Source organism: Lactuca virosa, chromosome 1 (assembly GCF_052849685.1).
Source record: "Lactuca virosa cultivar CGN04683 chromosome 1, Lactuca_virosa_CGN04683_v6, whole genome shotgun sequence".
Taxonomy (NCBI): domain Eukaryota; kingdom Viridiplantae; phylum Streptophyta; class Magnoliopsida; order Asterales; family Asteraceae; genus Lactuca; species Lactuca virosa.
Window position 1 is genome coordinate 126,229,209 of NC_136426.1, and position 11,504 is coordinate 126,240,712.

At 27.1% G+C, this 11,504-nt stretch overlaps 1 long non-coding RNA gene across 1 annotated transcript; it reads right to left on the minus strand.

Annotated features, from left to right (window-relative positions):
• Positions 1-778: 778 nt before the first annotated feature.
• LOC145106484 (uncharacterized) lies at positions 779-1,470 on the minus strand. The gene is made up of 2 exons (XR_013707587.1): positions 1,429-1,470; positions 779-1,344 (listed from the first exon to the last, which is right to left on the minus strand). It is a non-coding gene; the product is annotated as an uncharacterized LOC145106484 (long non-coding RNA).
• Between the last annotated feature and the right edge of the window lie 10,034 nt (positions 1,471-11,504).

Here is an 11,504-nt window from a genome sequence, read left to right on the forward strand (position 1 = left end):
CCAAAAAGACAAAAAAAAATATAATGAGTTTTACATATTTAATATGTATCCACATGTTTATTAACTATGAAATAAATGTTTTTAGAGTTCTTAAATTCTTTTGTTTTAATTTGAACCAGTTCATATATATATATATATATATATATATATATATATATATATATATATATATATATATATATATATATATATTGAAAGTTGGTATGTACATATATGTAGATGTTATAATTCATAACATTGATAATTAAATACCTCAATTTTCTAAAACTATGTCTTCATATCGTTTTTTATTTTTAAAATTGATCAAACTTGAACATTACATACTATGACAAATTTGGTTGCTAAAATGATCTTATATTAAGATGAATGCAAATTGTTACATAGAAGCTGGATACAAGAATTTGAAAGTCAAAATTTATTTTGTAAACATCACGAGGTTTATAATGATTTTGTTTAAAAAAGTAAAACCAAACCAAATCAAATCAAATTGAATTCAAATAAATGTCTTTCAATTTAAAACTAACAAGACCTCATTTTCTTCCAAACTATAAACATTTTATGAGTAATAGTTCCCTTCCAACATCGACCAAAATGTAATTATCAAAATCTACTTAATAAAGCATTTATATATAAACACCGTCAAACATAGCTTCATAGTTCATTAAGATGATTTTCTCATTAAAAACATGTAACATTCAATCAACAAAAATAAGTACTATCATAAGAAACAAACATTAAACACTAAACCCAAATTTTAACAAACACAAAAAACAAAAGATAATAACAAAATATGTAATAATTTATATAAATATGATTTTGACAACGCCCTTAATAATATCGATACAAAAACAAAAAACGGAACAACAAAACAAAAAACGGAACAACAAAACAAAAAATAAGTTTTAATAGTTGCAAGGTTAAAATGATTCGAATATAAGGATATTCGAATATAAGGATAATAACGGTCTCGGCTTTAGATGATAACACCCTCCGCATCTTCCTAACAAAATGTTTGCGCTCATCCACCTTACCTTTCTTGCAACAACAAAAAACAATTTACCGGTTATGATTTTGACAACACCCTATGCATCTTCCACCTTACCTTAGGTGTATATTGTGTCATCCGATTAAATCATAAACCGCTTAGACCGACCATTTTAAACAGAGAAATCACGGCTGAAAAAATCTGAAAATCAATCTTCAATATTTCACCAACTAAATCCATTGAAAACAATAAGTAAATATCGAATTCATCTACAAGATCAACTTTTTCAACCTCTATGAACATTAACCAGCGATTTTGATGATGCAATTTGCAGAGCATGAAACAGAATTTGAGAAAATCTATACAGAAATACAAAACAGAACCTCAATCAGTTGCTTTTATCCGTAGAAGAGTACTTGAAACAATGACCACAAGATTATTACCGATAAGATCCATAGCGGCGAGCCTAGCAGACCTAATTCAGGATTGACTTTTGAGGGGTTGGAGTGCTTCATTTCATTATATAGGCTGCTCCTCTTAGGGTTAAACAATCACACGAAATTACGATATTGACCTCGGATGAATCTAGAAAAAGTTTGCTCAAATGAAATGCCGGGTCAATGTGCAACCCATTTTATACCGTAAGAAAATAAGATATATCTTAGGTTATTTATAAAAACTAAAAAACATTTTTACTAAAAGCAAATCATGTTATATAAAATGAAAAATAATTAAATATTTAGAATGGCTAAATACCATAACAACAAATTAAAGAAAAAAAGACCATATAAAAGAAACCATATTGATAAAATGTAAGAAATTCAAATATTGGGCCAAAAATATAAACCATGAAAGATTGCTATATTAATACCATAAAACCATGAAAAAAGATGTAGATCAACTAGATCACTATATTCTAAAGGTGATATATGAGAATATAATGATTTAGTTGATCTACATCTTCTTATTAGAGGTATTTTTCATCATCATTATCGAATTCTATTTGAATTCTTCCTTCCGATGTTTGTATAATTTTTGTAATTTTATTATTTATTTTTGGTTGAGGAGGAACCGCTCCCTCCAAGACCCAATTTTTTGGGAAATCTATTTCATCCCACTTAATAGCTTTTCTAGTAGTTATCTTAGACATATCAAAATTACTTTCTATTAAAATAGTTTCATTATTAGGTTTATTAGTTTTTTTACACCTAGGGTTCATTGTTTTTAAAGGCCTATAGTATATCCTATAACATATACATATTAATTCAGATCCTGACATATAATTGTATCCATTTGTTTTAACATTTAAAGTTAAAGCATCTAATATATTAACATCAGATAACGATAATTGTAAATTAGGATAAACATTAAAATATACTGGACCATTGGTCAGACTGGACTGTATTATACTCATTAAAGATTGTTTCCAATTCATATTACGACCATCTCGTAATACAGCTAAAAAGCTTTCTGGTAAACCTTGTAAAGTTAAAGGTTTAAAAGCAATTTGCACTAATCCTATATTTAAATAATTATGAGTATATTGATATCTATGAATATCCTCATATGTTAATAATTTAACAACCATATCATCTTGATTCATTGTTAAATTTTCTTCAGTTGTTTTAACTGATTGTATAAAACCTAATTCTTCAAAAGTACCTAGCTCATATAAAACTTTTGGTTGTATTCTAGGAATTGTCCATTTGTTTAGCAAATCCAATTGTTTTGGTATTTCATATTCTTCATTCATTTGATTTTTAACATTATTTCTATTATTCCTTTTGAACATGTGAAAATCTAATCTAGAGACTTTGGTATCAGAGCCATGTGTTTCATAAGATTATTTAACACTTATTTTCCAAATGAATTTTCACATGTTCAAAAGGAATAATAGAAATAATGTTAAAAATCAAATGAATGAAGAATATGAAATACCAAAACAATTAGATTTGCTAAACAAATGGACAATTCCTAGAATACAACCAAAAGTTTTATATGAGCTAGGTACTTTTAAAGAATTAGGTTTTATACAATCAGTTAAAACAACTGAAGAAAATTTAACAATGAATCAAGATGATATGGTTGTTAAATTATTAACATATGAGGATATTCATAGATATCAATATACTCATAGTTATTTACATATAGGATTAGTGCAAATTGCTTTTAAACCTTTAACTTTACAAGGTTTACCAGAAAGTTTTTTAGCTGTATTACGAGATGGTCGTAATATGAATTGGAAACAATCTTTAATGGGTATAATACAGTCCAGTCTGACCAATGGTCCAGTATATTTTAATGTTTATCCTAATTTACAATTATCGTTATCTGATGTTAATATATTAGATGTTTTAACTTTAAATGTTAAAACAAATGGATACAATTATATGCCAGGATCTGAATTAATATGTATATGTTATAGGATATGCTATAGGCCTTTAAAAACAATGAACCCTAGGTGTAAAAAAACTAATAAACCTAATAATGAAACTATTTTAATAGAAAGTAATTTTGATATGTCTAAGATAACCACTAGAAAAGCTATTAAGTGGGATGAAATAGATTTCCCAAAAAATTGGGTCTTGGAGGGAGCGGTTCCTCCTCAACCAAAAATAAATAATAAAATTACAGAAATTATACAAACATCGGAAGGAAGAATTCAAATAGAATTCGATAATGATGATGAAGAAATACCTCTAATAAGAAGATGTAGATCAACTAGATCACTATATTCTCATATATCACCTTTAGAATATAAGGTAGAAACCCCTTCTAGATGTTCCACATCTCAATTAGACAAGAAAATAAATCAATTAGACAAGAAAATAAATCAATTAAATATAAAAGAAAATATAGTCCAAGGTGTCTATGAAGAGGATCCTACTGCCTCAGAAATGAATTTTCCAATTTAATGGATAGAGAAGAAATAATAAATTTTAGTCCGGGATCACCGGCAAGATCAATAATTTATAATGAATTTAATACAGAAAAATGGAAGCCTTTTAAAACTTGGTTATTACAAGAATTTTCAAAAGAAGAATTAACAATTATACAAAATGAGTTTTATTCTTATTTATCAAAAATTAACAAAATTATATATTTTGTTCCATGGTTTTTTCATAAGTATATAATTAATTATTTAAACATGATAGAAAGAGAATATACTCCGATTTTTCCACCCCAGCAAAGTTTTCAAATTTCCAGAGAAAATATAAGTTTGAAATTTTCTGCTTACAAAAAATTAGTTGAAAGTAATACTTTACAAATAACCGTTGAACATATTAACCAACTAATACAACAAAATAATTTTACAAATTTATATTCTATAATTCTTGGAGAAAAAATTCTTTCTATAGAAGAAAAGGTAGAAAACATATATAAAATTATCGAACAATCTCAAATGGAGAAAACAAAGCCGAATAAAGAAAAAATAATAGCAACTTTCCAACCTCCTCCAGAAATAAAAGATTTTAAATTTAAAAATGAAACAAAACTAGATCAAATTTTAGAAAAATTAAAAAAACCTGAAAATTTAAGTGTAAATACTTTAAACAAAATTGAAGAATCAGATTATAATTTTGGGTCTGAATCCGAACAAGATAAACGTATTAATAAAATAAAATATGAGAGTTATGATGGTAAATTTGCTAGAAAACCCGTCCAATCTAAATATTATTATAATAGACCTACCCCTCAAGATGTTTTATTTGAAGAACAAGAGTTTATTCAAGATAATAGTTACAATGGTAAGAACGTCTATGAATGGAATTTAGATGGTTTTACAGAGAGACAAATATATTTGTTAACTCAAAGAATAACTTTATATGCTACTAGTGCAAAACAATTAGGAAATACTGATTTAACAGTTGCTCAAATGATAATAGCAGGTTTTACTGGCCAATTAAAAGGCTGGTGGGATAATTATTTACACGAATCAGATAAAATTCAAATTTATAATGCTACCAAAATAGTTACTAATCAAATTAAAAATGAAGATGGCACTTCAACTTCCGCACAAACAATAGTTCAAGATGTAGTTTATACACTTCTTTTAAGTATAATTGAACATTTTTTGGGTAAATGGTCAAATAATTCTGGTAATACTAGAACTTTACTAAATGGTATGAAATGTAAAACCTTAACCTCATTTAGATGGTATAAAGATACTTTTATGAGCAGAGTATTAGAATTAGATGATTGTAATTCTAGTTATTGGAAACAAAAATTTATCGATAGTCTTCCAAACCTTTTTGCTGAAAGAGTTAGGAAACAATTACAGGGAAATCATCCTCAAATTCCTTATGAAAATTATTCATATGGAAAACTTATCGGAATATGCACTCAAGAAGGCTTGGCTTTATGTAATGAAATAAAATTGAATCAACAGATTAAAAAACAACGCCTCACTGAGAGACAACAATTAGGCCATTTTTGTGAACAATTTGGTATTGATACTTTAAAAAATAAAAAGAGACCAAAAAGGGAATATATCCCTAAAAAATTTAAAAAAATATAGTGAAAACCAAAAACAATATAGATCTAAAAGAAAGTCTTTTAGAAAAGAAAAACATAATAAAAAGAAAGATAATCCACCAACCTGTTATAAATGTGGTCGAATTGGTCATTTTGCCAATAAATGTAAAATAAAGAAAAAGATTAACAATTTAAATCTAGACGATAATATGAAAGAGAAATTAAAAGAAATTTTTTTAAACAATTCAGAAGAATCCTCATCTGATGATGAAATAAATAATATAAATTCGGATGAAGAAATTTATACATCTTCAAGTAGTTCTAATGAAGAAGAAAATAATTGTTTTTGTATAGATAAAAATAATTGCTCATGTGATGATGAAGTATATAATATTCAATCACAATTTCAGGATAATTTACAAATAAACGTTTTACATAAAGATATTTTATCTATTTTAAAAAATATAGATAATTCCGAATTAAGATCACAAATCATTGATCAAATAATGAATAATCAAAGAAATACTCAGATTAACGAACCAATTTATTCTATGAAAGAGATAGATCAAAGATTAAAAATGAAAAATAATATTTCTTTAAACACTACAATCATGGATTACACACAAGAAATCAATAATTTAAAAAATGAAATTATTTTTCTAAAAAACAGTCATAATAAGTTAGAAAATAGAATTATTACTCTTGAAAAAGAATCCCATAATAGTAAAACATCAACTTCAAATAATGAGTCGGATGAATTTTTAAGTGCTATGGAATTAATTACATCCCAAAAATGGTACGTCAAAATAAAATTAATAATTGGAGAATATTATAAAAAAGAATTTATTGCTCTTGTTGACAGTGGAGCAGATATAAACTGTATACAGGAAGGTTTAATTCCTGTCAAATATTTTGAAAAATCCACCCATGTGATTCGCACCGTTAGTGGAGAGAAATTGGATATCAGTTATAAATTGTCTAATGCAAAGATTTGTAATAATAAAGTTTGTATTCCACTAAACTTTACAATTATAAAGAAAATGTCCCACAATGAAATTATTTTAGGCACTCCATTTTTACAAAAAATATTGCCATTTGGAGTTAATGAAAAGGGAATCCTAGGCAATTTTCAAAATTATGAAGTATTTTTTGAATTTATTACAAAGCCTTTTACTCGTTGGATAGATCTTATAGATTTGAAAACGAAACAAATAAACTTTTTAAAAGAAGAAAGTCTAATAATAAATATAGATGAAAAATTACAAAATCCAAAGTTACAAGAAAAAATTAACAATTTAAGAAATAAATTTATCTTAAAAATATGTTCCGATCATCCTAATGCCTTTTGGGAAAGAAAGAAACATATAATTCCTCTTCCATATGAAGACGATTTTAATGAAAGAAATATTCCAACCAAGGCTCGCCCTTGTCAAATGAATCATCACTATTTAGACCATTGTAAAAAAGAAATATCCTCTTTACTAAGTAAAATTTTAATTAGACCCTCTAAATCAGCTTGGTCTTGCACTGCTTTTTATGTTAATAAACATTCAGAACAAGAAAGAGGAATTCCCAGACTAGTAATAAATTATAAGCCTTTAAATAAAGTTTTAAAGTGGATTAGGTATCCAATTCCAAATAAAAAAGATTTAATAGATAGATTAAATACTGCAATCATATTTTCAAATTTTGATTTAAAATCAGGATATTGGCAAATTCAAATTGATGAAAAGGATCGATATAAAACTGCTTTTAATGTTCCTTTTGGTCAATATGAATGGAATGTTATGCCATTTGGTTTAAAAAATGCACCTTCTGAATTTCAGAATATTATGAATGATATTTTTTATCCTCATAGCAATTGCATGATAGTTTACATCGATGATATCTTAGTTTTTTCTAAAAACATCGAAGATCATTTTAGACATTTAAATCTTTTTCAACAAATTATAGAAAAAAATGGTTTAGTCATATCCCAACCCAAAATGGTTTTATTTCAATCCAAAATTAGATTTCTTGGCCATAATATAGAGAAAGGAAAAATAATTCCAATAAATAGAAGTATAGAGTTTGCTTCTAAATTTCCTGACAAAATTATTGATAAACTCAATTACAAAGATTTTTAGGAAGTTTAAATTATATATCTTCTTTTTATAAAAATTTAGTTAAAGATACGGCTATCTTATATGATAGACTAAAAAAGAAACATGTTCCATGGACTGATCTTCATACTCAAGCAGTCCAAAGAATAAAAGAAAAGGTAAAATCGTTACCTTGTTTGTCTTTAGCAAATCCAAATTGGGAAAAAATTGTCGAAACTGATGCCTCCGATATAGGTTATGGAGGGGTCTTAAAACAAATTAATCCAAGTAATAAACAAGAAGTATATTTAGTTAGATTTCATTCAGGAAAATTGTCTGATTCTCAAAAGAATTATGCAACTACTGCCAAAGAAATCCTGGCAATAGTAAAATGTGTTTTAAAATTTCAAGATGATCTTTACAATCAACAATTTACTGTAATTACTGATTGTCAAGCAGCAAAATTTATGTTTAATAAAGATTTTAAGCATGATGTGTCTAAACAAATGTTTGCCAGATGGCAAGCTCATTTAGCACCATTTGATTTTACTATAATATATAGAAAAGGTGAAGATAATAGTCTTCCTGATTTTCTAACTAGAGAATTTTTAAATGAGTAATATGCATTTAAGACAATTATCTAATGATGTTTCTAATACAAGAAACTCAATTAAAGAGACTGAAGTTCAAATAACCAACTTATTGGATAATATGCCAACAACAGACACAAATATCCTTGATAGTATTCGCCATACTAAACGAATTAATTTATTAAGATTCAGACTAATAGGCCTAAGAGCTCGTCTTAGGTTTCTGGAGAATAAACTTATATTACTTTTGAATTAGAGGTGGCTACCCTAATAGAGGTGGCAGAGGAAGAGGATCATATCCTCTTATTCAACATGGGAAAAATTTGCTAATGGCTGAAAATATTGTCTCCCAACCATCATCATCTAATATGCCGAAACCTGGAGATCCACTATACTCGGCTTTCCAACAATTCTTGAAACAACAAAAGGATAATAATCCTTCTTTCTCAAAAATAGTTTCGGAGGAAGATAATGATGATTCCTCAGAATATATTTTAACTCCCCATAAAGATTTAATAATTCTTTTGGAAGAGAAGGATATCATGTTATATTTTAAGGATAATGATGATCCATGGAATTTATTTTCCAGATATTTGGATACTGCATCATATGCAGCATGTTCTTATAAATCACGAAATTATTATGAGAATATACTAATTTCCACAGGTACATGTGAAATTTCACATTTCTCCTCTTCAGGAGACAAAAAAGTTTATAACTTTAGCAAAGTAATATTCAAAAGGATTATATCTGCAGAGGAATGGGGTTTAAGCACCCTCAGGGAAAGAGAATTTCTCCACCCTGAACAAAAAATCTTAATAAAATACAATTTCTGGGATTATATCGATAGCTTTTATAAAGCTTTTCTTTATGAAAATCCAAAAAAGAAACATTCTTGGTTTTTCAAAATCTGTGACCAAGTTTATAAACAAAAGTTGCCAAATTGGTTTACACAATGGTGGACATCATATGGTCCAAGTGTTCAAATTCTACCTGAACCATTCAAATCTTTATATGTTGAATGGTTATATGTAGCTCCTAAATACAAGGAGGCTCTTGAACATTCCAATGGGGGAAGGGAAGTAATACCTACTCTACATTTTTTCATAGAATTCTCAATTCCTTGGATCTGGAAATGGATCCCAGAAGTGGATTATAGTCCTAATAAGTTCCCATCTTTACAAAGGTCATACCTTACAAAATTTTGGGCAAAAATGCTGCAGAAAGATCCGATCTCAAATGAGATGAATTCTAAACAAACGATTGATAATATCAATCAAGCAATTTTGAAATACAAATCCCAAAAAGAATTTTTATCCCATAAGGAACAATCCAACAGTTCTAATCCTTATGAAAAAGCATTAAACTCCATCAAAGCACAGGGAAATTCCTCGCCATCAAAAGATGAAATTATCAAGACCTATTTCTGTCAAATGAAAGAAGACCTGCTTCAAAAAATCAATAAACAATCGTCAGATAGCTCCATGTTATCTACATGCAATGATGATAATTGTCTTGCAGGCGAATCTCAGCCGATTGATGATAACAATGATATTATGGACGAATTTACTGTCGAAGATGCTTTTGCCACTATTGAAGATATAATATTGGAAAAGCTACAAAAGAAGAAGACAAAAACTTAATGAGTTTACGGTGGAAATGTCTACACCTGTTATTTGCTTTTATAAAACAACAATAATTGAGGCATCTTGACATCAAATCAACCAGTTGTCACAATGCACTCGATAGTGCACTCAATTATTATTCTGTAACATTTTATAGTTTTTAATCTTTGTTTGAAGTCCGGGCCTATATTTAGGCTCTTATGTATACATATTATGTATCTTGGAAGAGTTCTTCCTAACCTTTGCTTATTCTCTCTCTCTTGTAAAAATTATCTGAAGCAATAAAATAAGTTTTAAAGTATTACTGGTGCATCCATCTTGCGTTGATTGTGTTTCCCCTCACTCTTGTAAGTTTTCATTACTTATACTTTATTATTGTTTGTACTAGCCTAATGATAGGCTAAATCCTTTTAAGTGTTAAGTAATCTCATGAAATTATGGCTTTACTAATTTTGTAGAAACCTTCGGTATCATATGGTTATTTGAAATACAAAAGTCTAGGTTGATAACAAGTAAGTTAATTTGAAATGATTAAACCACTAGTCGTAATGTTGCCCGTCTTTTAGACAAAGTTTGGCGTTTTAGGGCTGTTTGTCATTGACTCGGTATATATTATCGTTTCAAATTAAATTACATGTTTATTGTAAATAATCCTATGACTGTATTTTGATTAATAACTATATGGTACCCCTGGGCCTTCTCAGTGTTTTATATATATATATATATATATATATATATATATATATATATATATATATATATATATATATATATATATACACACGGGGCGCAGAAGGAGGGACAAAATGGGCAGCTGCACAGGGCCCAATTTTTTTGGGGGACAATTTTTTATTATTATGTTATATATATATATATATATATATATATATATATATATATATATATATATATATATATATATAATAGCGATAAGGGCCCTTTTTTCTAACTCGTCCAGGGCATTTGAGGATATTTAAATCCTCAGAAGCGGCCCTGTATATATATATATATATATATATATATATATATATATATATATATATATATATATATATATATATATATATATATATATATATATATATATATATATATATATATAGCTAGGTTCATTTGTTTAAACTAAGTATTGTGTTATCGTATTCATAAATGTGGGCCAAGAATTTGTTAACCGTATTCTATAAGAAATAATGTATTTTTTGTTTTTATTCTTCAATTGATTGTTCAAGAATTTGTTATTCTACAAGAAGTTCAAGAATTTATGGTTCAAGAATATTTTTATTTTTGAGTAAATAATTAAATAAATAAACATATTCTGTCAGAATGTCCGAATTAAAATAGTTATAATTCGTAAAATCGGATTTTTAAAATTAATAAAATCTATGATCCCTTAAAATATGCAATTTTCCTTTATTAAATCTATTTTAATTCAATAATATATATTAATCACTTTCTTAAAATAAGTAAAATTGATTGGCCCACAGTTATGAATACAATAACACAATAATTACTTTGAATAGAATAACCTAGGCCTATATATATATATATATATATATATATATATATATATATATATATATATATATATATATATAGGAATGATCATTTGAGAACCTATAGTTTCCCGAGAACCCGAGAACTAAAGGTGGGGCGTTAGATTAAAACTTTTAATGGTTTAGATCAAAGATGTCATACTTGTTATTATCAACACTTTTAATGGTATTTTAGAATTTTAAACAATTGACCA